General features: G+C 50.4%; 1 long non-coding RNA gene across 1 annotated transcript in view; it reads right to left on the reverse strand.

The window, feature by feature from the left end:
• LOC138845468 (uncharacterized) overlaps positions 1-23,002 on the reverse strand; it is a 31,789-nt gene extending 8,787 nt beyond the window's left edge. Inside the window, exon 1 of the long non-coding RNA XR_011382752.1 lies at positions 21,956-23,002. This is a non-coding gene — a long non-coding RNA (uncharacterized lncRNA). The remainder of the gene's footprint in view (positions 1-21,955) is intronic.
• Positions 23,003-27,277: the final 4,275 nt, after the last annotated feature.

A 27,277-nucleotide genomic window follows, 5' to 3' on the forward strand; every position in this document is an offset into this window, starting at 1 on the left:
GTGCATTGCAGAGATCCAACCATCTGAGCTGCTACCATTGCCTCCCAGTTGCACAGGGTGCACTCCCAGGGTGCATTAGCTGGGAGCTGAACTGGGAGGAGAGCCTTGTACTCAGGCACTCCAATGCGGGAGTCCCAAACACCATCTTAACTGCTCCGCCAAACGCCCACCCCAGTAAAGCACAATTTTAAGACGACTTACAAGGTAATAATATGATAGCACTATGAGCGGCTTCCCATCATATTCAGGCTTCTACCTAGTCCCAGAGGTCTTGTGAGTCACGAACCAGCCCTAGACAGACTTCCACAAAAGCACTGCTCCTAGAATCCCAAGTGCAGACGAACACGTACTTCTGTGGGAACTCAAGAAATCGGCTACAGGAATTCATCAAGACTTCCCTTGCAATCAAGAAATTACTTAGTACTTTTTTGGGGAAGTAAACTTGGTTTCTTCTCTTTAAAGATTTATTTATTTACCTGAAGGGCAAAGTTACAGAGAGAGGGAGCGACAGAGACAGAAAGGTCTTTCATGCCCTGGTTTACTCCTCAAATGGCTGCAATGGCTGAGCCTAGGCCTGGCCAAAGCCAGGAGCCTGGTCGTCCATCCAAGTCTTCCACACGGGTGGCAGGAACCCAGGCGCTTGGGCCATCATCCGCGGCTTCCCAGGCACACTGTCAGAGACACAGCAGCTGGGACTTGGACCAGCTCATCCTGCTGCGCCACAGCATTGGCTCCAACCTGGTTTCTGCAGCACCAGCTCGCACACAGAAAAGTTAAGAACATGGAAATTAAACTGGCACAAGGGTTGGCCTTGTAACCAGAAACAGAGGAGCACTCAGTCTATTTTTTTTTTCTTTCAAGATCTTTATTTTACCTATTTCTCTATTTGAATAGAAGAGAGAAAGATCTCCTGTCTGCTGATTCACTCCCCAGACCCCCACACTGGCCGAGGCTGGGCCATGCCAGGCAGAAGCCAGGAGCTGAGAATTCAATTTGGGTCTCCCACGTGGAAGGCAGGGCCCCAAGTGCTTGAGCCATGACCGCTGGAATCAAACCGAGGCACTCTGATATGGGATGTGGGTATCCTACCCAGCTTCCACACTGCTGTACCAAACACCTGCCCAAGCACTCACTCTTGAGCCCACAGGAGAACTGGCTCCACCATGTCAGTTTTCAAGCTGGCTTTGTTTCTGTTTGGAAACTGAGGCTTGAGGTTAAAGGTCAGGTCACGGGGTCTTGGAACTAGGAAGGACCTCAGCGGACCTTCCCCTTCTCCCATTCTACAGATGAGAAGACGGCTTCAGAGGGGCAAAGCAGTAGATCCGACACGCCCTCCTCCCTCTGCTGGAACGCAGTTTCTTCCCCTCTGCCTCAGGACAGTTCAGCTGGGGGCAGGTGTGCCCAGAAGGGGAAGGGGTGGGGATGCAGACTGCGAGGGGGAGGGGCATCTCGCTGGGCATTTTGCTGGGCAAGGTGCCGTGGTCCTCTGCATACTATGTCCTGGGAGGACGGAGTCAGCTGCCTCCTGATGAGAATCCAGCACGGCCCTACCCCGCCACACCCCGGAACCCCTGACCAAAAGGGCAGCTTATCTCAGCTCTCTTTGTGTGCCAGTGACTGTGGCCGAGGGTGCCGAGGCACTGGGGGCAGCTTCCTGTTGGCGCAGCCGGCCACAGATTGCCCAACTCCCCTCGGTCATCTCCAGGCAGCCAATGCCAGAGCCAGCGACTCTGCTTTTCCCGCCTTCTTTTCTGGTCTATCTCAACTCTTTCTCTTCAACACGCGAGCCAAGGCTGCACGTCCCCTCATCTTCCCTTTGCCTGGTTTTCCTGCAGTTCTCCTAGCTCACCTCTCTCAGCTGGGTCCAGGTCTGGCCGCCTCACCTTGGAATTCAGACCTGGCCTTGCTGAAGAGCCGTGGGCACCCGTCTGCTCCCGAGGCTGGCCTGCTCCCCTGGCACCTGCCTTCTCCGTCCCAATCCCTTTCTTGCTGGAGGCACCTGGCGCAGTCTGCCCACCCAGGTGTCTCTTACGTGGCCTCCCTCTGCCCCTCCCAATCTGTTTTGCTTCATCTCCTGTTTTTCTTAGCTTGCAGCCATCATGACAAGCTTGTGAAATCACACACAGAGCCTCAGGGTGTGCACTCTGCTGCTCCGTGTTAAGGCATGTGGCTGGGGCTTGCTGACTACAACCACCCGCATCACAGAACGCGTCTGAGGAATATCTGGCACCTCTAGACAAGAAGGGACCTGCCAAGAAGCCAACAAATCCATCTCTCGGTCTTCCGACTGAAATATCTCTGGAAACCACACCCCTGATGGCGAAACCTACCCATTAAGAGACATTAAATAACCAAGGCTCTGTCTGTGCCCGACTTACGTCGCTTAGCATAATGTCCTCCTGGCTCTTCCACGGTGTGGTAAACCAGATCTCCTTTCCCAGGGTGACTACAGCGCCACTGTGCAGGTGCATCGTGCTTTCCTTATCCCTTCGTGTGTCAATGGACACTTGGGTGCTTTCCACGTCTCAGCAATCGCGAATAATCTGCAACCAGGAGTCTTCACAGAGTGGTGATTTCATCCCCGTGGGGTATATGCAGAAGAGGGAATTCTGGGTTGTGTGCTGGTTCTACTCTTAATTAGAACCTGCATACTGCTTCCTATAACGATCGCCCTAATGTGTATCTCCACCAACAGTGAACTAGAGTTGCCTTTCTCGAAGCCCTCACCAAGATCTCTTATTCTCAGGGCTTTCCGGTAAACCAGACACAAAAGGGAAAACAGCACAATCTCACTTGCACATGGAACATTCCCAAGCAGAGCCATGAGGGAGGAAACACTGGCTACTGTAGGTGTGCGCAGGGGAGGAAACACAGATGGTCAAATGCATAAGAGCAGACGTGCAGGATGAACAAGCTGAAGACTCTCACGTGCAACACGACCAACGTTAGCACAACCGCATGGTATACGGGGAGCTTTGTTAAACAGGTAGATTTTACCTGCTCTTGTCACAAAACAGTAACTCTGAGATGCTAAATACGTTCTTCTGCTTGACTTCAATAACCATTTTACTATCTCTGTATCTCACAGCATTGTGTCAAATTTGCACAAAATGTGTTTAAAGGGAAAAAAAAGGTATCAAATTCTACAACCCTGAGTCACCCCATGAAAACATGGGAAACAAATCCCTAAAGCCACAAGGTTAAAGCAATTAAACACTGAAGAAAATACTAAGGGAAAACACCCATCTCCCTTGTTCCAGCCCTGCTGGGGCAATAGCAATAGGGCTGCAGAGGCAGGCGGCTGAGTGGCTGTTCGCCAGCCCCACCTCTGATCTGGCTGTGGTGCAGCCTCCCCGGGTCGGACATGTCTGCACAGCTGTCCCGCACCCACCCACACAGAGATCCGAGTGGAAGGCAAATATTCAGCTTGTCTAGATTTTTTCAGCGTTCATTTTGAACTTCCTATCGTAGCATCTCTCGGCTTGCCCGTCCCGTGAATTTGCTTCCCGCCCACACGCGCTTCAACTCCCTCCCCTTGCTCTGAGACCCACTCAGTGGACTTCCAAGAATCACTGCTCTGTCATTTCGCCACCCCAGCCTCTACGAACGCGGCTCACTCCTCCTGCAGCTTCACCTTTCTACTCCAGTTTCTTCTTTGTCTTCAATGGTGGTGCGTCCACAAGCAGGAATCATGTTTTAATTTCTTGACCACGCCCAGTCCCAGGTAGTCCTATCTTCAAAGTCATCACATGAGAGTGGAAACCACTTGTACTTTGAGCGGCAGGCGGACCGTCTCTGGGGAGTGCAGTGTGTCCATTCCACTGGCTCACCTGGCCTTCCTTCTCGCTCACGGGGCCTCCTGGAGCTTTTCATCCTTCCTCCTGGCCTCCTACCCCAGGAGCCTAGTGGTCCTCAGTCTTTGTCTTTTGGAGGGCTTCTGTTTGGTTTTTTTTCTCTTCTATCACAGATTGGAGGGAAACTGCTCCAGGCATTCATGGAGTGACTAGAGGAGACAAGCCGTCTTTTTTCTGCTTCTCTCTGATTGGCCTGATTTCAGTTCTAAGCTTATCTCTGAGCTGATCAGGTAAGGCCAAGTGTGACATCTGCAGGGACACAGCACCTCCCCCTCAAGTGGGTAAGGCAGGTCCTCGGAGCAATAGGAAAGCTATTTTCAAAAGCAATGAAGACAAAACACTCAAAACAATGCACACCCACAATCAAGTGTCACAGCAACCTGTGACACCACCACTACCCAAAGACATGTTTGTAAGTAATAAACACACTGCGAAGAAGTTACCACAATGCCACCAGCCATTACATTAAGATGATAGAGTACAGACATTGAATACTTCAGATTTCCCTAGAAAAAAGGTAAAGCATTGAGTTTAGAAACTTAATAATCAAAAAAAAAAAAGTGCACCATTTATTGTGTCCACATCAACGAAGGCGAAAAACAGGACGTTAACGCACAGCATCAACCTGGGTGAAGGCAAGACGGGAAAAATCCAAACAAGAAGGGAGGGCAGCAGAAAATACCAAGTTGTTCAAAACAGATCCGAACAGGTGAGAAATCACAGTAAACACAAATAAACTAAATCCACTTCTTATAAGAAATAGACTATCTATTTGCATTTTTTTTTGAAAAACTCAGGCTACAGGGCTGACGCTGTGGCACAATGGGTTTAAAGCCCCAGCCTCCCACATGGGCACCAGTTAGAGTCCTGGCTGCTCCACTTCTGACCCAGCTCCCTGCTAATGTGCCTGGGAAAGCAGCAGAGGATGGCCCAACTCATTGGGGCCCTACACCCATGTGGGAGACCTGGAGGAGGCTCCTGGCTCCTGGCTTTGGCCTGGCATAACCTGGTCAGGCCATCTGGGGAGTGAACCAGTGGATGGAAGACCTCTCTCTCTCTGTCTCTACCTATCTCTGTAACTCTGTCATTCAAATAAATAAAATAAATGTTTTTTTAAAAATCAAGCTATATTCTGTCTATAAATCACAAAAACAAAATAATGTAGAAATATTAGAAAAAGTATACCATGCAAATATTAACTGAAAGCTTGCGGCCGGCGCCGTGGCTCAATAGGCTAATCCTCCACCTTGCGGCGCCGGCACACCGGGTTCTAGTCCCGGTCGGGGCGCCGGATTCTGTCCCGGTTGCCCCTCTTCCAGGCCAGCTCTCTGCTGTGGCCAGGGAGTGCAGTGGAGGATGGCCCAAGTGCTTGGGCCCTGCACCCCATGGGAGACCAGGAAAAAGCACCTGGATCCTGGCTCCTGCCATCTGATCAGCGCGGTGCACCGGCTGCAGCGGCGGCCATTGGAGGGTGAACCAACGGCAAAAGGAAGACCTTTCTCTCTGTCTCTCTCTCACTGTCCACTCTGCCTGTCAAAAAAAAAAAAAAAAAAAAAAAAAAAAAAGAAAGCTTGCATGGTGATTATTAACTTATCGCAATATATAATTTATAGTGAAAGGATAAAGAAAAATGCTACATAGGTAACAGAAGAAACCTTCCACCAAAACCCAATACATCACCAAAGTAATCTTGAAACATTAAACAAAAACTGATGCATAGTTTTTTTTTCATAATATGCTTTTTCATGAACATTTTGAAGATCCCTCCTATGCATGGATTTTTTTCAACCCAAAATACATTTGTGTTTTAATTCCATTTCCCATAATCTTTCAAAGCATTCTCATAGTTTATGAAAGACAGATAACTCAGGTAAGTTACAACAGACAGAAACTTTCACACTGTGATTCCACTGCCAACTTTCTCTTATCACTCCAATAATCATTTACCCATGAGTATCATGACCAAATATCAAATGCTACTGGGAAATGATTAAATAACCTGGAATGCAAGACTGGAAACTTGTCAACAGGTGATAGCATAATTAAAGTAGAAAGGAAACAGTTCTTGACTTTTTAGCATATCAGTTTTTAAAATGGCAGCAGGGGCTGGCACCATGACACAGTGGGTTAAGCTGCTACCTGTGATGCCAGCATCCCATATGGGTGCTGGTTCCAGTCCCAGCTGCTCTACTTCCCATCCAGCTCCCTGCTAATGTGTCTGGGAAAAGGCCAAGTGCTTGGGCCCCTGCACCCACGTGGGAGACCTGAATGGAGTGCCTGACTCCTGACTTTGGCCTGGCCCAGCTCCAGCCATTGTGGCCTTTTGGGAAGTGAACCAGAACCCCTGAGTGGAAGATATATCTCTCTCCCCGCACCCAACTCTGCCTTTCAAATATATCTTTGAAAAGAATTTATTTTAATGGAAGCAGACTTGAGGGTCAAGAAGGTCACTAATATGTCCCTCAGCCTCTGTCCCAAAACTTGTCACCCTACTGACTAGTCACTTGGGAACTTTTTTTTTTTTTTTTTTTTTTGACAGGCAGAGTGGACAGTGAGAGAGAGAGACAGGGAGAAAGGTCTTCCTTTACCGTTGGTTCACCCTCCAATGGCCGCTGCGGCCGGCGCACTGCGCTAATCTGAAGCCAGGAGCCAGGTGCTTCTCCTGGTCTCCCATGAGGGTGCAGGGCCCAAGCACTTGGGCCATCCTCCACTGCACTCCCGGGCCACAGCAGAGAGCTGGCCTGGAAGAGGGGCAACCGGGACAGAATCCGGCGCCCCGACCGGGACTAGAACCCGGGATGCCGGTGCCGCAAGGTGGAGGATTAGCCTAGTGAGCCACGGCGCCAGCCGGGAACGTTCTAAGACAGTGTTTCTCATCTAGCATTTCTGCAGGAACTTGAAGAATGAAAGGCTCAAACACAACACTGAAGAGCACAGCACAACCGCACGCCGTCTCAGAAGCGCCCAGGTAACGGGTGCCCTGCTGTCCTGCCCACCGGACCTCTGATCAGCAGTGCTGACTGCCCTGACTGTGGTCCCTGCTAAACTCACATCCATCCTGGGCTCCGACTCAGCTGTACCCTCAGCGTCTTAACTCTTCCTCTGCAGAAAGGATCGGGAGAAAGCTACTCCCCTTTCAATGCCTTGCTTAGTCCAATGAAGCTGTGATCATTGCCATAATAAAATGTATCTTTACTTAAAATATGTATTTAGGGGCCGGTGCTGTGGTGCAGCAGATTAAAGCCCTGGCCTGAAGCACCGGCATCCCATATGGGCGCTGGTTCTAGTCCTGGCTGCTCCACTTCTAATCCAGCTCTCTGCTGTGGCCTGGGAAAGCAGTAGAAGATGGCCCAAGTCCTTGGGCCCATGTGGGAGACCCAGAAGAAGCTCCTGGCAGCTCCTGGCTTCAGATCGGCGCAGCTCTGGCCATTGCAATGAACCATCGGATGGAAGACCTCTGTCTCTACCTCTCTGTAACTCTTTCAAATAAATAAAATAAATCTTTAAAAAAAATAAAATAAAATATGTATTTGAAGTCTTGATCCAAATCCATCAACCCTGTGGTTTGAGCCTTGGCTACTCCACCGTTACAATCCAGCTTCCTGCTAACATGCCTGGGAAGCCATGCACCCACGTGGAAGAACGATATGGAGTCCCAGGTCTCTGACTTCAGCTTGGCCCAGTCTTACTATTGCAGGCATTAGATGGAAGACACTCCCCCACCTCTCTCCGCTTCCCTCCCTCCCTTGTCACTCTGCCTTTTGAATAAATACATATTTTAAAACTTATTTTTAGGGCCGGCGCCGCAGCTCACTAGGCTAATCCTCTGCCTGCGACGCTGCCACCCCAGGTTCTAGTCCCGGTCGAGGTGCCGGATTCTATCCTGGTTGCTCCTCTTCCAGTCCAGCTCTCTGCTGTGGCCCGGGAAGGCAGTGGAGAATGGCTCAGGTCCTTGGGCCCTGCACCTGCATGGGAGACCAGGAGGAAGCACCTGGCTCCTGGCTTTGGATCGGCGCAGTGCGCCGGCTGCAGTGCGTTGGCCATAGAGGCCATTTCAAGGGTGAACCAATGGAAAAAGGAAGACCTTTCTCTCCCTCTCTCTCTCTCTCTCTCTCTCTCTCACTGTCTGTCTGTGCCTGACAAAAAAAAAAAAAACTTCTTTTAAAAAACAAATCTATGGGCCAGCACTGTGGCATAGCTTGTAAAGCCACCTCCTGCAACACTGATATCCCATATGACATTCCCCATGGGCACCAGTTCAAGCCCTGGCTGCTCCACTTCCAGTCCAGCTCCCTGCCAATGTACCTGTAAAAGCAGTGGAAGACGGTCCAAGTGCTTAGGCCCCTGCACCCACATGGGAGACCCAGAAGTCACTGCTGGCTCCTGGCTTTGGAGCGAACCAGCAGATGGAAGATAAATCTCTCTCTCTCTCTCTCTCTCTCTCTCTCTCTGTCAATAACTCTGCCTTCCAGATAAATAAATCAATCTTTAAAAAAAATCCATGAGCCACCTCAAGAGTTCATAATACATCAAGGTGTCTGGTCCAAGACTTGAGAACCTTGGTGCCAGGGCTGATGGTCAAGGGCCTTCATAATGCTTCCCAGGATGTAACACTTTGCTTCAGCTTAGGCTAGCTCTTGGAAGAAAAAATGAAGTTAATCTGCATCACTGATTCCACAAGGATTTGTTGAGTCCTGACTCCTTATCAGGTCCCAGGCCAGGTACTGGGCTTCCAACTGAGTAAAATAAGGTCCCCGCTCTTGAAGAGTTTCTGACGCTACAGGAAAGACCCACCTGAGCAGGTGGTAGCACTACAGCGCAACAAGGTGGCGATAGAGGCGATGGCACTCTAGGAGAGACCTCCTGCTGGACTAAGCATCAGATCACAAAGGCCATGTCGGGGCCAAGTTGTTAAACAAGAGCAAGCCGTGGGGAGGCAGGGTGCGGAGGGCATTCAAGGCAAAGGGATTACCCGGAGCACAGGCATGACGATAAGAGCAAGCAGGACGAGCTGGAAGAACAGAAGGTGCAGCACAAAGCAGATGAGGTCAAGAGAAAGAGAGGAGGCCGCAGAAGCAAACAGGGGCCAGGCCATGACCTGTGTGCACCTGTGGAAAAGCAGGGACGCTCGGCGTCACCCACCCCAGTCTTTGTGGGTCTGGAGGACCCAATTGCCCACCGCTTTTACCTTCTTTGGACTCTGAATTCATTCTGCAGTCTTTTGGCTTGCGTCTCCTCTGCCACCAGACAAATCTTCCAGAAGCCGGGAGGGCCCATGGCCTACAGCATGGGCTTCCAAGTTCCACATTCAGGGCCCTCTCCAACGGCATCTGGTCTACCTGCATCTCCACAAAACTTTCTCCTCCTCACCTGTGTTCTGCTCACAGGACTCACTCTTCTCAGGCTCTTCTCATTGCTCCCTCCTCAATGCTGCTCCCCATCCAAGACTCACCCTACCTCACCCCTCCAGTGGAGGGTGCCCGATCACCTGGTGTTTCCTACACTCCACCTGGCGTTTCCTACACGCCACCTGGTGTTTCCTACTCCACCTGGTGTTTCCTACTCCACCTGGTGTTTCCTACATGCCATCTGGTGTTTCCTACATGCCACCTGGTGTTTCCTACTCCACCTGGTGTTTCCTACTCCACCTGGTGTTTCCTACACACCACCTGGCGTTTCCTACTCCACCTGGTGTTTCCTACACACCACCTGGCGTTTCCTACACACCACCTGGCGTTTCCTGCTCTACCTGGTGTTTCCTACACACCACCTGGTGTTGTAGATCTCATCTTACTTCTCATCTCCTGAGGCAGGGAGCTCTTTCAACAAGGCCAGGAACCAAGTTCTCTGTTGTTGAAAGGGAGATTCTGGGTTGTTAGACGATGGTACGTGAAGGTTTGCAACACACCAAGACGTCTTCACTTGGATAAAATACAGGAAAACAGACAAGTACCTGTTTCCTCACTATAAGACTCATGCTGGCTCCTTCATGGACAAGATCATCTCCCAGCCCCCCAGCTCTGCCGACAAATGCTGATACCCACGAAGTTCTGGGTCACTGAACAACAGGACAGGAAGAACAGCCCTTAAAGCAGCAGCACAACTTTACAAAGGGGACTCTCCCCTTGCGCTGCAGGAGCCTTGGCATTGTTGGAGTCCACTGCATATATTATATATAAAACTATTAATAAAAAGCACTAATGAAAGGCTTGCATTCCAAGTAACCAAGACACTCATTACAACAATACCATAACTGAATGTTGTGTTCTTTTGAAATGTGTATACATTGTCAAATAGCTAAAGTGAGCTAATTAGCATACATATTACTTATTTTTTCTGCAGTAAGAACACTTAAAGTCTACTCTGTTGGCATTTTTCAGGAATATAATGTGTTGTCATTCACGGTCGTTACCATGTTGTGCATTGGCCTCTTGAACTTGCTACATCTAACTGAAAGTGAGTATCCTTCCATCAGCATCTCCACAACTGCTCCTTTGCCCAGCCCCTGCCGCCACCATTCTACATCCACTTCATGAGTTCAACTTTATTAAAATGCCACATGTGACTGAGATCACACGGGACTTGTCTTTCTGTGCCTAGCTTACTTCACTTAACATAAAGTCTTCCAGTTTCATCCACGTTGTCACAGATTACAGGATTTCCTGTTTTTAAGGTTAAGTAATATTCCATTGTGTTTATGTGCCATACTTTCTTTATCCATTATTTGTTGATGGACACTTAAGTCAAATCTGTATCTTGGCTATTATGAATAGTGCTGCAACATACATGGGGTGCAGGTGTCTTCCACATGCTGATTTCATTTTCTTTAGACATATATATTTAGTTATAGGATTGCTGGATCATATGGTAGTTCTATTTCATAAAAAGATTTATGTATTTGAAAGGCAGAGAGGGAGAAAGAGTGAGAGAGAGAGAGAGAGATCTTCCATTCACTGGTCTACCCCCAAAATGGCTGCAAGGGCCAGGGCTAGTTTAGGCTGAAGCCAGGAGCCAGGAGCCAGGAGCTTCATCCGGCTCTCCCACATGGGTGCAGGGGCCCAAGGATTTGGGCCACCTTCTGCTGGGAGCTGGATCGGAAGTGAAGCAGCTGGAACTCGAACCAGCGCCCACATGGGATGCCGATGATGCAGAAAGCAGCTTAATCCACTGTGCCACAGTGCCAGCCTCAGGAGTTCTATTTTTAATTTTCTGAAGAATCTTCTTTCTGTTTTGCACAATGGCTGAACTATTCTGACATTTATGCTAACAGCATGCAAAAATTCCCCTTTCTCTCCATTTTTTCCAACATTTATCTTTTTTTAATGTTTATTTATTTTCATCTACTTGAAAGGCAGAGTGATGAGAGAGATCTTTGCCTGGTGGTTTACTCTTCAAAAGTGTGCAACAGCCAGGGCAGTCAGGCCAAAGCCAGGAGCCCAGAACTCCATCTGGGCCTCCCGTGTGGGTGGCAGGAGCCAAAGCACTTGAACTATCAACTGTTGCCTCGTAACATACATTAGCAAGAAGCTGGATCAGAAGCAGAGTAGCCAGAACTCTGAAATGAGATGTAGGCACCCCAAGCAGTGGCTTAACCCACTGTGCCACAACACCCCCCGCCTCCTTCTCTCTCTCTTTTTCAGAGCAGCCATTCTAACAAGCGTGAGTTCATATCTCACTGTGGTTTTGGCTTACATTTCACTGATGATGAGTATGGCTCAGCATTTTTTCATATACATCTCAGCCATTTATGTCTTCTTTTGAGAAATATCCAGGTCATTTGCTTATTTTTAAAATCTCGTTATCTTGCTTGTTGTTGCTGACCTGCCTGAGCTCCTGATATATTCTGGAATTAATGCTGTATTAGACGCATGGTTGGTGAGTGCTTTCTCCCATTCCACAGTTGTCTTTTCACTCTGTTGTTTGTTTCTTGGCTGTGCAGAAGCTTTTCATTTGTCAATTTTTGTTTTCATTGTCTGTGCTTCTGGACTCAGGTTCAAGAAATCATTGTCCAAACCAAAGTCAGAGAGTTTCCCCTGTATTTCTTTCTAGTAGTTTTACAGTTCCCAGTCTTACATTAAAGTCTTTTTTATAGATTTACTTAATTTTTATTAGACAGAATTACAGATGGGGAGAGAGAGAGATCTCCCATCCACTGGCTCATTCCCCAGATGGCCACCAAGCCGAAGCCACGACTTGAACAAACACTCATATGGGATGCTAGCATCGCAGGCAGTGGCTTTACCCACTATGCCACATCAGGTCTTTCGTCCATTTTGAGTTGACTTTTGCATGAGTAAATGATGTGGGATAAGGGTTTAATTTAGTTTATTTTCATGTAGATACCCAGTTTCCCAACATCATTTATTGAAGAAACCACCCTTTCCCCTTCTTTGAAAATCCACTGACCATGAATGCATGAATTTTTTCTGGGCTTGCTACTCTGCTCCGTTAGTCCACAGGTTTCAACCCCAGAGCCATGCCGTTTTGGTTCTACAGCTTTGCAATATATTTCAGAGTCAGGGAGCATGAGGTCTCCAGCTCTGTTTCTGTTGCTCAAGACTGCTTTGGTGAGTGTGTGCCGCCTTGGCGCCTCCTGTCCGGAAGTTGTGTGTGTCGTCACTGTCTCCCCGAGCCGCTGCCGGCTCTCGGGCTGAGCCACATCCCTGCAGGGGCAGTGAGTTTCACCACGGAGACTTGGGTCGTGGTTGGTGGTCCGTTTCCTTCGCATGCTTTTGCCGAGTACTGCAGAGAGCAGAGCTGAGAAGTCCCACAAAGCGAGTGTGTCCATCATCGGCCTGCTTTGCACAGTAGACCGTAGAAGTGAACCAGACCACTGATCTTAGGACTCCCTCCATTCACCTCCTCTTTCAGTTAGAATTCTGCAGTTTTCTACGTGCTTCCAAGAGCAAAGAAAATGAATACATCTCCAGAAACACATGACCACTACCCCACCTGTGCTTCATGAGCCAGTGGGCATTCAGAGCCTCTGGTGCGTCTGAAAGGAGAAGCAGGGACCTCTGAAGGAGGAGAAAGGAGGGGAAATGCCCAGATGCTCCTGAGAAGTGATATGACCCTGAGCCGCGAAAGTCAGCAAAAAGCTTCCGTTGGCTTCAGCACCCACAGGTTCCTTGCAACAGTCCAAGTTAAAACAGTCAGACCTGGACAAACAGGCCAACAGGCTGGCTGCAACCGCTCATGAGATCCTAGAGCAGTTTGGTTTCCCTCATACTGGCCCTGAAAGCAGATTTGGTCCCATACCTCTTAAAATTGCTGGAAGGGATTGACCTTGAAAATCTGGACAGCCCAGCAGCCACTAAGACTCAACTTCTTAAAGTACTCAAGATGATGATTTGAAGCCTGCAGCATGGAGAACAAGTCAGTCTTCAGAGGCAGCTCTAACCTACCGACTTTCACAAGTCGTCTTCAAAGCCAGGTCTTGGCCATGGACCATCAGGGCCCCTGGGCTCTGGTTCCACTTACAGGTTTGGTTCAGTCGGATGCAATGGAGCAGATCCAAAGACCGGAACTGGATGGTGTATGTGCCCGAAGAAAAGTACAAACCATACCCTTAGGAGGCTCTGCATATGGCATGTACATTTCAGAGAGAAAAATACTGAAGGTCTTTAACATAAAAGATTCGGCATTTAGTGCCAATTTTCTCAGAATTACTGATGGGTAATGATAACTATATTCTTTAAGCACTCCAGATGCATTTTTAAAACTACAGAATGCCATTTTAGGTTTCTTCATTTTTTGTTGGTGTTTGTAAAGTGATGGTTTCCTGTTTTTTGTGGTTGTAGTGACTTAGATATATTAATGTTTTCCAGCTATATGCTTATGCTATGAGCTTGTTCATTTATATTTTTAATTCTATTTATTTATCTGAGAGAGGGATAGATCTCTCATCTGCTGACTCACTCCCCAAATGCCTGCAGTGGCCAGGGTTGGGCCAGGCCGAGGCTGGGAGTTGAGAATTCAATCCGGGCCTTGTAGGTTACCCTTATCTGCTGCTCTCACGGTCTGCATTGGCAGGAAGGTGGAGTTGGGAACTAGAGCCAGGTATAGAATCCAGATACTCTGATAAAGGATGCAGGCATCAAAGCCGGCATCTTCACCAGTAGGCCACATACTTGCTCCCTATTCAGTAACGTATTGTTCCTGCTTGGTTTTATTATTGCCCCTGAGGAGTTCCTCATTCAGTACTACTGTGTGGCTCTATTTACTGGTAGTCTGTTGCTGTTGTTGAGATAAGATTTGTATAATATCAAATTAACCACTTTATGATGAATCATAAGTTGCCATTTAGAGCTTTAACAATGTCAAGTATCGGGCCGGCGTTCTGGAACTGCAGATTTATCCATCGCCTTGGAGCCACCCACACCCCATCTGGACATAGCTGAGATCAGGCCCTGCCTCCGTTTCCAATCTAGCTTCCTGCTGCTCTACACCTGGGAGACAGCAGACGATCGCCTGAGCACTTGGGTCCCTGCCACCTATGCAGGACCCAGATGGGGTTCCAGGCTCCTGGCTTCGGCCTGGCCCAGCACTAGCTGTTGGGGAGCTTGTGGGAGTGAACCAAAGGATGGAAATCTCTCTCTCAATCTCTCAATCTCCCAATCTCCCTCTCTCTCCCTCTGTGTGTGTGTGTCTGTGTATGTGTTTCTTCAATTAAATAAAAATAAATAAGGTTAAACTCTGTGTGTGTGTGTGTATGTGTTTCTTCAATTAAATAAAAATAAATAAGGTTAAAAAATAGAACAATGTTGGAGCAGTACCTCCTTATCTAGTTCCAAACTGTTTTAATCACTCTTGTACCACTTAACCAAGAACTCTTCATTTACTCCTCTCCTCAACCCCTGACAACCACCCATCCAGTTTCTGACAACAGTTTACTTATTCTGGATATTCTGTATAAATGGAATCATTCTGTGATTTTTTTTGTTTTGTTTTTTTGTTTTTTTGGTTTTTTTTTTTTGACAGGCAGAGTGGATAGTGAGAGAGAGAGACAGAGAGAAAGGTCTTCCTTTGCCGTTGGTTCACCCTCCAATGGCCGCCACGGCTGGCGCGCTGCGGCCGGCGCACCGCGCTGATCCGATGGCAGGAGCCAGGAGCCAGGTGCTTTTCCTGGTCTCCCATGGGGTGCAGGGCCCAAGCACTTGGGCCATCCTCCACTGCACTCCCGGGCCACAGCAGAGAGCTGGCCTGGAAGAGGGGCAACCAGGACAGAATCCGGTGCCCCGACCGGGACTAGAACCTGGTGTGCCAGCGCCACTAGGTGGAGGATTAGCCTATTGAGCCGTGGTGCCGGCCTCTGTGATGTTTCTTATTTGACATCTGTCATTCAGCATATTTTCACAGTTTATCCATGTTGTGGCATGTAGCAGTTCTTCAGTCCTTTTTGTGTCTACATAAAATTTATATTTATATATATATATATATATATATATATAAAATTTGTCTGTCCTTCCCTCTGTTGATGTACATTTTGGTTGTTTCTACCTACTAATGTTCTTTCATAAGTTTAAATTAACTGCAGCTAAGCTAACCTTTAGTGAATCCACTATGTGCCTATGTTTGAAATAAGAAAGATTTTTACTGCCAGAAAAAAAAAAGATTGCTTTTGTGGTTCCATACAAATTTTAGGAATTTTTTCTGTTTATGTGAAGAACATTATTTTGATAGGGATTGCACTGAATCTGTCAATCACTTTGGACAGCATGGACAGTTTAACAACATTAATTCTTCCAGTTTATCTCTCTATTTATTTGTGTCATTTTCAATTTCTTTCATCATCAATTTTTTTTAAGATTTTGTTTATTTCTTTGAAAGGAGGAGTTACAGAGAGAGAGAGAGAGAGAGAGATCTTCCATCACCTTGTTCACATCCCAAATGGCAGCAACAGCCAGTGCTGGGCCAGGCTGAAACCAAAATCCAGGAGCTGCATCTGGGTCTCCCATGTGGGTGGCAGGAGCACAGGTACTTGGGCCATCTTCCACTGGTTTCCCAGGTGCACTGGCAGTGGAACAGCCAGGACTCAAACCAGCACCCACGTGGGACGCTGCCGCTCCAGACAGTGGCTTAACCCCTGACTACAATGCCTACCCCAGCATTATCAATGTTTTACAGCCTTCAGTATACAGGCCTACCTCCTTGGCTAAATTTATACCTAAGTATTTTTGGTAGCTATCATACATAGGATTTTTAAATTTTATTTTTCAGTTAGCTCATTGTTAATAAATATAAATGTTACTGATTTTTGTATGTGGATGCCTTACTCTTTCCTCAAGTCTTATTTTTTTATTAGAGAAACAGAGCAAGAGCACTCCTGTCTACTTGTTCACTGCCCAAATGCCTGCAACAGTTAGGGGCCTAAAACTGGAAGCCAAAAACTCAACCCAAGTGCCCCACGTGGGGGTGGCAGGACCCCAACTACTTGAGTCATCACCATGTCTCCCAGGGACTGCACTAGAGGAAGGTCGAGTCAGGACCTGGGAGTCAAGTGCATGTGCTCTCATCGGGGACACAGGTGTCCCGGGCAGCACCTTAGCCACTGAGCCAAACACCTGTCCTGGATGTTCCTGCATTCCTAACCAAGAAACCAACAAGAAATAAACCGTGGGTTCAGCAAATGCTACTAAAGCAAAACAGGCTATAAAACCATGAAGGAAACATTTTATTGGTGCTAACCATGCCAACCTTGTTAGATTTATGAGGTCACTGAGGAGGATACATTGGAGGTTCAGTGTTCTATATGAGCCTATGATTTTTCTCTCAAATTTTTCTACAACAATTTAGAATGATCAGAAATCATTCCATGGATGTTTGGTCCCTCAGACACCTGTGGAAACAGTCTGTTGGTGGATGATGGAGCCTAGCCCATGGGGGAGCAGCTGGGCTAGCTTGCTTAAACTTGACCATGAAAGGGCTTCTCCCTTGAGTTAAGAGCCGTAAAACAATTTTCACTACCATATTCTGATCTGAACACCCAGGCCTTCAACTGGAGAGATGGGAAGTCAGCTGAGAGATGTCCGCCTCCACTGACAACCTTGATTATGACCTTGGAAGAATGATGGCTGGAGGAAGGTTGGAGTCAGCCTACAGGACACCCGGTGAAGGAGAGTCAAGGGCTGGTGAGAAGCAGTAGCTGCCTGTGCGACTTTGCATCCTGCCCAAGTGCAGGCACAGTTCGTTGTCAACGCTCCAGCACTCCTAAGTCAGGGTTTTCAAACCTTGGATCCACAGACACGTGGGCATTAGGGCTTCCTGAACCCTTACTTGCAGGGAGCAAGTGTGCATGTTCCTAGGTACAGAGCTCATGGCTTATGTCTGATTCTCACAGGAGTCTGAGGCTTAGAGGTCAATGTGCTCGTCCAACTAGGCCTTAGGAGCAGAGGCCCAGGCGCAGGAAGCAGAGCAGTGAGCCCGCGCTCTGCATTCATGGTCATCTACAGGGAAAAGAAAGAAAACACCAAGAGCAAGGAGCGCTCACGTCTGGCACAGAGTCTCATCCGCTGCCCCCTCTCCGTTTTCCTGCCCAGGGCTTAGAGACCATCTTAACATGGTCACATCGCTTCACAGCTGCTGAAGCTGAGGCTTGGGAAAGGTAAGCAACTAGCCTATTATCACAACAAATACACAGCAGAGCTCAGATCCCATCCGAGGTTTAGCTGGCTGCAGGGCCGCCTGTTTAACGACTACTCTACCCTTCCCAGGGCCAGACCACTTGCCGCTTCTCACGGGAACCAAGAGCCGTATTATTAATCCGATCCACTTACCTACCGTTAAAACCAAATCCAAAGCCTGGCACAAGAAGGTACACAAAGGTGTCTCCTGCAAACTCTGATGTAAAGAGGAAAGAAAAGGAAATCCAGACAAGTTCTCAAGACCTCACTGTGCTGGGGAGCACGGACACCTGGTGTCTATTTCAAAGAACTATTGTATATCTTAATTGCAGGTAAATAAATGGACATAATAGTCTCTGTTGACTCTTTTCAGCTCCAGCCACTTAATTGTGGTCTGGTCAAAGGTGAGAAACCCGACTTCCCCATCTCCTGCCAACACAGCTTTGCCAAAATTTTTAAGTCAACCTTATTCAACCACAATCTCTCTCATCCACTACCTACCAGGTAACAGGCCTCAGGCCTACGGGGGTGGGGGCACAAAGATGACGAACACATCTCATCCCTTCTTCCTTGCAAGAAATAAGGATGCATTTCTGTGTAAATGACACAATCCCAAATACGAGATGCAAATCATTGCTTTAAATACTTCTAAGAGGCCAGCTTGCAGAAAAAGTTTGCTTCAACACCAAAGAACGGTGAAGACCAGAGCTGTCACCTCCATGGAAGAAGGACCAACACTGGGCCTGGCATGTTATATGCTATGTGTCAAAAACTCACAGAAATTTTAGGAAGCAGCTTTTATTAACCCATTTTACACTTAAAAATAGAGTTGAGAAAACTCTCTCCAGTGTCACATGGCCCCTGATCCAGTGGCTAAGCCAGAATTGCCGTTATTCTTCAATGCCTCCACAACCCTCCCCGTGCCACGGCCTCCTGCTGAGAACCCCTTGCTGTGAGCTGAAAGCAGGTCCCAGCCCACCTTTTGGTTTACCTACTTGGTTTTCCAAGAAGCATATTCAACACAGGGATACAAGTGTTAGAGAGGACCACTATGCAACATGGATCCATGACCTAGAAAGGGTTCAATTCACTGTGTGACCTTTCTCTTTGATGATCCTTTTTTGTAATTTATTCATTTGAGAAGTAGACAGACAGCGTGTCCACCGCCTGTGCACAACAGCCAGGGCTGGGTCAGCCTGACGCTGGGAGTCAGGAACACAAGCCAGGTCCCACACAGGTGGAAGGGACCCCATCACTGCAGCCACCACTGCTGCCTCCCCGGGTCTGAACTGGCAGGAAGCTGGAGTCAGGAGCCAGAGCTGGGAGTTGAAACCAGGCACTAATGCCAGCTCCCTCCACGATCATTTTTAAGAAGTCTACCATTCACCGTGTTCCACCCCATTTTTCAGGTGCAACTCACATCCTCAAACACAAGCCCACACCCAGAGCTGCAGAAGCCCAGCCCCTCCAGAGCCGCTGATCAAGCTGGTTTCCTTTGTATAAAAGCAGTCATGAAAGTCCTACCAGCCACCTATCACCCAGTGCCGGGACAGAATCTACCGTGCCCTCCTCCCAGGGCAGTTAATCATCTACAGGATTCCTTGTAGCTTCTGCAGTGCCAGTAATGGCAGCATAAAAATGCCTGGCAGAGATTAGTTTCCATCACTCCCTCCTGTAATAAACAACCAAACTGCTGACATTTAAGCTATCAAGCACTTGGGTCATGGGGAAACGCCTTGTCCCAAGAGTCGCTTTATTATTATGGATGACCCCGATTCCCAAAAGTTTTCCAGGCAAAGTCCACCGTCTTCTAGCGTTTCAACATCAGGTTTATGCTATCAATAGGATTCCGAGTGTTGCCTAAGATCTGACATGATGTGTCAGGCAGACAGAATAATAAATTTTCATTTTTTAAAGTTATCTAGACTAGCAATGCCATAAAACGCCTAGCACAGTTGCTCTTGATTGTTAATAGAGGGCAATTATACGATACCTTTTACCCTGATGATTCTGTACCCATCACATTAAAAGGAAAATTAATCACAAGAACCGCTCGGTCCAGCCTGGGTGTGCTAAGCTCTTCAATTTCATAATAATTAAGTTAACAGAATTGTTAAGGTGGTTAATATTTTGTGACGTTTTTGTTCAATAAAGAAAGAGTTCACACTGTTCTCCAACCTTCGGTGACCTCAGGTCAAGGGATCTGCAAAAGCCCTTAGGGAATCTCGATTTGCTGGGAAGTTCGGTACAGGGGAGCTCTGGGCCCTGCACACGAAGGAGACCAGCTGGCCCACCCCCCGCAGGGCAGCCTTCCCCTGGCAAGATGCCCCCTGCACTGCCTCGCGGGGGCTCCCCCACTCCCTGCTGTCAAGAACAGCAACTCCAATAGCTAAGGGACACAGACAAAGCCCAACTAAGCCTTTGGGAAGCTGGCTAACTTGCTTATCAGTTAAAGGGAAATTAAGTCAGATGAAATTTTAGCATCACTGACATCCATGTAAAAATCAAAGGACTCCTATTTCTAGTGTCATGTACAAAAGCCTACCACGTTATCTGTGCTCTGCTTTGTATCCTACCAGATTTTTCCTTTGTATAGTGAGGACCCTCAGTTACCATTCATCCCTGTTGTCTATGATTTTGAGCGGGGGCAGCTAGAAATACAAAAGCTCAGTGCGGTTTGCCCAGGGGCAGAGGTGTGCTTTGCTAGCTGCCGCATTGCCTCCCCTGGGGCAGTGTGCTCAAAGTCGGGGCGTGCTTAGATCCAGCTACTGAGTGCAGCCAGAACTTAGACCCTGGCTGGGGAGACGGACCCGGGTTCAGGAGAAAGGAATCACAGCTCGCATTGAGTTTCGTGTGGCTCCTGGAACAGATGGCCACAAACTCAGTTGTGTAAAACAACACACGGTATTTTGCAATTCTGGGGTCAGAAGTACAAAGCGAGCCTTAGAGGCTGAAGTCAATGTCTCCACGGGGCTGAGCTCCTGCTAAAGACTCCACAGGGGAAGCCATCCCCTTGCCTTTTCCAGCCTCGAGAGGCCGCTGACTTCCCCTGGCTTGCAGCCCCTTCCCTCGTCTTCAAAGCCCATCACGCCAGCCTGTGTCTACAGCTGTGTCTCTTCTCTCGCGCTCTCTGAGCGTCCTGCCTCCCTTCTAAAAGGGCTTCTGTGGATCCACGGGGCTCACCCCAGAGTCCAGAAGCATCTCCCCCACTCCACAGCCTTAATTCCGTGGCACCTGCACAGTCCCTTCTGCCCCAACAGGGTCACAGATCCTGGATGAGGATGCACGGAGGGAGGGGCCCATGCAGCCCCCCTCCCAGACAAGCTGAGATCCAGGAACCCAGGAGACGGGCTTGGGAGGGGCAGCCCTTCAGGCTGGGGTTGGCTTTGTGGAAGACAAGCTTGCCAGGGGAGCCAGACCACGCTCCACAGTGGTGGGTGAGAGCTAAGTCGTGAGTCAGAAAACCTGAGGCCTGGGTTTCCTTATAATCATGTGCAAATTAACATGCAAGGGTACTTCAAAAATTCCTTAAAGGGGCCGCACTGTGGTGCAGCAGGTTAAACCACGGCATGCGACGCTGGCATCCCATACAGAGTGCCAGATCCAGTGCCAGCGCTCTGCTTCCAATCCGCTCCCGATAATGCCACTGGGGAGGGGGCGGAAGATGGCCCAGGTGCTGGGGGCCTTGCCACCCATGTGAGGGACTGGAATGGGACTCCCGGCTCCTGGTGTTGGCCTGGCCCAGTCCTGGTTGTTGTGGCCATTTGGGGACCAGCTGGAAGATCACTTCCGCTCTTGCTCTCTCTATCTCCCTCCCTCTCCATCTCCTTCTCTCTCTGTCACTCTGCCTTTCAAGTAAATATTTTTTAAAATTTCACAGAAAACGGATTTATGTTTATTCCGGTGCCGAAATATTTTGCAAACCATGCAGAAAAGGGGTCTCCAAAACTTCAGGGGAAATGTGCATCAGGAAAAAACCGCGCAGGGATTTCAAATCATTTTTGGCACCAAAATAAACTTCTAAAAACTTTCATTTCTTTCATTGTTTTTATCTGAAAGGCACAAAGCCAGAAGGAGAGAGAGAGAGAGATTTCCCTGGTTCACTCCCCAAATGCCCCACAACAGTTAGGGCTGCGCCAAGACAAAGCCAGGAGCCCAGAGCTCCGCCCGGGCCTCCTACCTGGCTGGCAGGGACCCAAGCCCTGGGCCGCCACCTGCGCCTCCCGCGGTCGGCGTCGGCAGCAAGCTGGAACCGGAAGCCGAGCTGGACCTGACCCAGGTACCCCAACACAGGCGCAGGCACCCCGGCGGCAGGTGCACCCCACCTTTGAACCCCACTTTCCCATGCCCCGTCACCTCTCTCTCATGGGTTACTGCGAGGATTAATAGGGCGATGCGTGGAGAGCGCCTGACACACGCATGACACTTCTCCGGGAAGAGACAGAGCCCGACCCTAAAACAAAGATGACGTCGGCTTACCTGCCCACTGCGGACCACGCCTCTCCCGGCTGGAAGGAAACAGCAAGAGCGAAACCGGCCATGGAAAAATTCACGTCCTCTGAGTGACCACAAAAACATCTGGAGGCCAGTCCCTTCCCAGAAGCTGAAAGTCCCACATCCCGCGGGCAAGGCCCCCTGCCAGCCTCCTCGGCCATTTCCGCTCCGAAGAGCCAGAGCTTGGGGGCGTGGCCAGGCCCAGGCCACCCCGTTGGCGGGAAACCGCCGTTTCCATGGCAACCCCGCCCGGGGCCGCAGCTGGGCGGCGGCCATCTTGGGCCCTGGCTGAGGCGGCAGCTGTGGGCCTCACGCGCCTCGAGGGCACTGCCTCCCCCTCGGGTCTCCTCAGACAACGGTTTCTTTTAGCATGCGGGGTTTGTGAGGAAAGTGAATCTCCCGGGGATGGCTGACTGCGGCGTTCCTCCATGGCTGCCTCCTACATGCGCCCGCTGGGCGCTCAGGGCTTGGCGCTGGGCTGGCCTGAAGTTTGTGTCCGGCCGCCCCGAGTCCGCGTGGTGGAACCTGCTCCCCAGTGTGGTGGGCTTCGGAGGAGGGGCTTTGGGGAGGTGAGGTCAATGCGCTACCGGGAGGGACCCCAGAGACGTCCTCCCCGGGCTCTCTCTGGACCGGGAGGAAAGCCCTGGCCAGACCCCGACTCCACCAGCGCCGGGACCGTGGGGAGCGCGTGGACCCCTGGCCCGGTGGCAGGAGTTTCGCCGCAGTGGACGCCCCCGATGGCCACGGGCCCAGCCACCAGAGCGCTTCCGGAAGCCGGGGCGGACGCCTCTCCGGGTTGCATAACGTGCCGCCAGGGCTGTGTGAGCAGGTGTTTCGCAGCTGGGAGCTGATCTTCGCTCTTGACCGGAAGTCCAGATTGACCGTTTTAACAGGGCAAGGCCTTGGCCCTGCGTGAACTCCTGGCTGAGTTCCCCCTGGGGCTCCCACGTTGTATTCCAGGGCTGACTCCTCCTGCCTTTCAAGTCAGCAGAGGCGGCAGAGGGTGAACGCGGGTTGCAGACACGGGCACTCCAGCGTCCAGGAGAGCCCAGGGCCGGGAGGGGTCCGAAGGCGCAGGTGCAGCTCTGCGGGGCGACACGCGGTCCTGTGTAGCGGTTAGAGTTGACCTGGCTCTGTGTTCTCACGAATCAAGACCCTTGTTGCAGGAAACAGAGACTGCAAAAGCGCTCAAGCAAGAGGGTCGCGTCCGGGGGTCACGGGTGCAGCCCACCTCAGGAGTGGGTAGGAGGTGGGGTCGGGGCTCCTCGGGCCCTCTGCCCTTACCCCTCTCTAACCCCGCCTGTGCTCTGGGGCTCCTGTCACAGCCCTTCCTCCCCCCCTGACTTTTGCTAGGTTTTCTCTGCTTCTCAGGCTGCCAGCAGCTCTCCTATTAAGAAACCAACAATTTGAGCCCAGAACCTCTTAGCTCCAACTAAAAATAAAACAACACATAGGAAGGCCAGTGGTGACATTACATTTAAGTGGCAATTGACATAAAGTGGAGACAACTAGCAGTCGTCTCCACGGGGACCCAGAGGTCCAGAGGGGGCTTGGGGAAGGCGGTGTGTGGCAGGTTTAACCTTCCCGGAGCTGACATTGACCTGGTCCTTAGCCACAGCAGGATGCAGGGTCACGGTGGCCCGGGGCCCTTTGCATGTTCTGTGTGAACTGGGTGAAGGGCCAGTCGGGAAAGTGGTGAGTGGGGGAGAGAGCACAGAACACTACGTGGCAGATGTTCAGTGCAGGGTTGTTCTCAAGGCAGAAAGCGCCCATATAAGGTCCCTCACACTCGGGCTGTGTGATACTGCAGTACGGAACGTCCCAGCTGGAACTCGATCCAAGTGGGAATTTATCACCTGACACTGGAGGGGCGAACCATTCATAGGGTGACCAGAAGGGCCAGGGGGTGGAAGCCCACATTCTCGGAAGGTTGCGTTTCTCTGTTAAATGATGGCTGTTTGCTCTAGAGAACAAAGGGCAGGAGGAGGGGTGGGCCTAACTGCTGCCTTTACACGTCCGACATGCTCTGGTGCCAGAGAGCGCCTGGTGGGCTCTGTATGGCCACCAGGAGGCAGGACTGGACCAAAAGAGTGGAACCCACCAGCACACAGCTCTGTGCACGATAGAAGATTGAATTGCCTTTGCAGCAAAAAGTCCACGTTCCTGGAAGTGCACATCAGAGGCGGACACCGCCTTGGGAGATGGGGGTTCCATCCCTAGAGGCGCCCCTCAGGCTGGGCAGCCCTGTGGAGGAGATTGGCCTAGATGACTCCCCAGTTTCCCTCTGATCTTGGAGTGGAGCCCCAAGTGCTGACCCATTCACTGGGGAACAGCCCTGCTTTACGGGGCCACATGAAAAGCTGATGTCCCCGGCCCATGGGACATCAGGGAAGATGGTACCAGGGTTGCCCAACAGCACTCATCCTGGGGCTGGAAACCACTTCTCGTGGGTAGGTTCTGAGAAGGTTCTGTGGCCCATCGCCATTGGAGGTGCCAACACCCGTGCCCCTGACATGGACTTCACAACGACATACGAGGCAGGCATCCGGACTCCCATTCTGCAGGTCAGCACGTAGAGCCCATCACTCAGCGTGGAGAAAGATGAACCAGGGCATATTCCTTGGATAGAATACTACATAGAAGCAAAATGGAATGAGACACGTGATATGGAAATGCACACCCACGTACATCAACACTTATGCCAACCAGACCTCAACACACAAGGCTGTGTGACAAAACAAGGCTATAGAATAATACGACACCATTTATAAAATTCTTAAAGCCTGTGTAAAACAATACCTATTGCCCATGGCTATATTTGCAACATATGAGTGTATGAAAAAGCACAAGCCAAATTAATAACCATGGCTGGAGGCAGCAAGAAGACTGGAACTGAGTGGAGGTGATCAAAGGACAGCTCTTTTTTACACATGAAAAAGCAAATAAAGGGGCCAGCACTGTGGCGTGATGGATAAAGCTGCCGCCTATAATGCTGGCATCGCATAAGAGCACTGATTCCAGTTCCAGCTGCTCCACTTCCGATCCAGCTCTCTGCTGTGGCCTGGGAAAGCAGTAGAAGATGGCCCAAGTGCTTGGGCCCCACACCCACTTGGGAGACCCAGAAGGAGCTCCTGGATCCTGGCTCTCCAGATTGGCCAAGCTGTTGTGGCCATTGGGAAGTGAACAGCAGATGGAAGACCTCTCTCTCTCTCTCTCTCTCTGCCTCTGCCTCTCTGTAACTCTGCTTTTCAAATAAATATTTTTAAAAATAAAGCAAATAGGGGCCGGCGCTGTGGCATAGCGGGTAAAGCCACACCTGCAATGCCAACATCCCATATGGGCACCGGTTTAAGTCCTGGCTGCTCCACTTCCGATTCAGCTCTCTGTTATGGCCTTGAAAAGCAGTAGAAGATGGCACAAGTCCTTGGGTCCCTGCAACCATGTAGAAGACTTGGAAGAAGCTCCTGGCTTCTAGCTTCGGATCAGTGCAGTTCCAGCCATTGTGGCCATCTGGGGAGTGAACCATCGGATGGAAGACCTCTCTCTCTGCCTCTGCCTCTCTGTAACTCTGCCTTTCAAATAAATAAATAAATCTTCAAAAAAAAGTATGAATGCCATTATATGCAAAATACGTATTCTCTAAACTGAGAGAAGCAAAATAAGGCCCCAAGAGACCAAATAGCTCTCCCAACATTGCCTGGGTTGTGTGGTGGAATGCAGCAGTGGGTTCCGACCCAGACCTGCTCAGCAGTGGCCTCTACCTCCTGCTGGACTGGAAGCTGCATACTTGACTGCCCCTCCCCCTGCTCCTCCCCCTCCCATCTCTCTCCCAAGTCACTGCCCATGGAGACCCCATCCCCACCCCATAGTCTCCACCTTCAGTAACAGGGAGGGCTCGGGATGTCTAGGGCAGGGGAACAGCTTGTTCAGCATCCCCATAAGAAGTAAGAGCTTTGCATCAAAGCCCAAGACCACAGCTGGCGATGGAGAGTCGGGGGTGGGAACAGAGGGAGCCAGAGAGGGCTATAAATAATTGTTTTATAGGGCCCAGCAGGAGAGGGAGACAGGACTGAGCTCCCGGGCACGGTTCCCAGGCCGGAGCGCCTCAGTCGCTCAGCTGCCTGTTGGTTCCCAGGTTCTGCCCTAGGGAAGGGTCAGGTCGGTCAGGAACTCTTGGGGAGAGGATGCTCTGACCAGCACGTCCCTGCGAACAAACCACCCAGCTCAGTGCCACTGGTGAGAGGACGTCCTACTGTGCAAAAAGTGCAAGGGGAGTTCAGCGGGAAAGTGAACCGTGGTGGGAAGACAGAAGCAGTGGGAGAGACCACCACCACCCAAGCGAAGGGTCAAGGGGTGCTCCGGAGAGACGCCCCCTGTCCCGCAGGTCCTCACAATGGTCCCGCATTTCTCATCGCAGGGGCCAGAGGCAGCAGGGGCTTCCCACAGAAGAAGCTGGGTGTCTGCAGACATTTCTCCACGGCCACTCAGTTGTCAGTCGTGACCGACTGTGCGCCCCACGAGCAGAGACTGGAAGGTGTGCACAAAGCCTCTCTTCCCACCGAGCTCAGACTGTAGCTGAAGAAACAGGCAACAAGCTAACAAGAGGTCAGGGAGGTTGTGTGTCCAGAAGGGACGGGTGTGGCTGGAGCAGAGAAGGGTGGGGGCCCTGGACCCCCTCCTGGGACCTGACAGCTGTCCATGGTCAGCTGGGCAGAGGGCGCTGCCCCCTCCTGCCAGCAGGCCGGCGTCTTCCACGTCCCCTGTCGCTTCCCTTTCACCTGCAGCCGCCCTCCTTGGAGTTTTCTGAGGTCAGCTCACCCTCTAGTGGACACACCTCAGCCATCAGCACAGCCACAATTTTTAGTGGGATTTCTCTGTCTCTCCTAGCCCAGCACATATCTCTAGCGTGCTAGGCCTGCACAGCAACATGCCCACTGCACTGTGTACTGCAGGCTTCCACAGAGACAGAGCAGCAATGGGACATGAGGAGACAGAGGGAGAGAGGTGTGTCATGAAGGACTGGCTTGTGATGCGATGGAGGCTGAGAAGTCGCGCGCTCAGTGGTTTGCGTGCTGGAGGTCCTGGAGAGCTAGAGGGGGGTTTCTAGGCCCGGGAGAACTGGGTGGGGGGTTCCAGGTCCAGGAGAACTGGGTGGGGGGGTTCCAGGCCTGAGAGAGCTGGTGGGGTGGTTCTGGGCCTGAAAGAGCTGGTGGGGGGTTCCAGACCCAGGAGAACTGGGTGGGGGGTTCCAGGCCCAGGAGAACTGGGTGGGGGGTTCCAGGCCCAGGAGAACTGGGTGGGGGTTCT

This window comes from Oryctolagus cuniculus, chromosome 15 (assembly GCF_964237555.1).
Source record: "Oryctolagus cuniculus chromosome 15, mOryCun1.1, whole genome shotgun sequence".
Taxonomy (NCBI): domain Eukaryota; kingdom Metazoa; phylum Chordata; class Mammalia; order Lagomorpha; family Leporidae; genus Oryctolagus; species Oryctolagus cuniculus.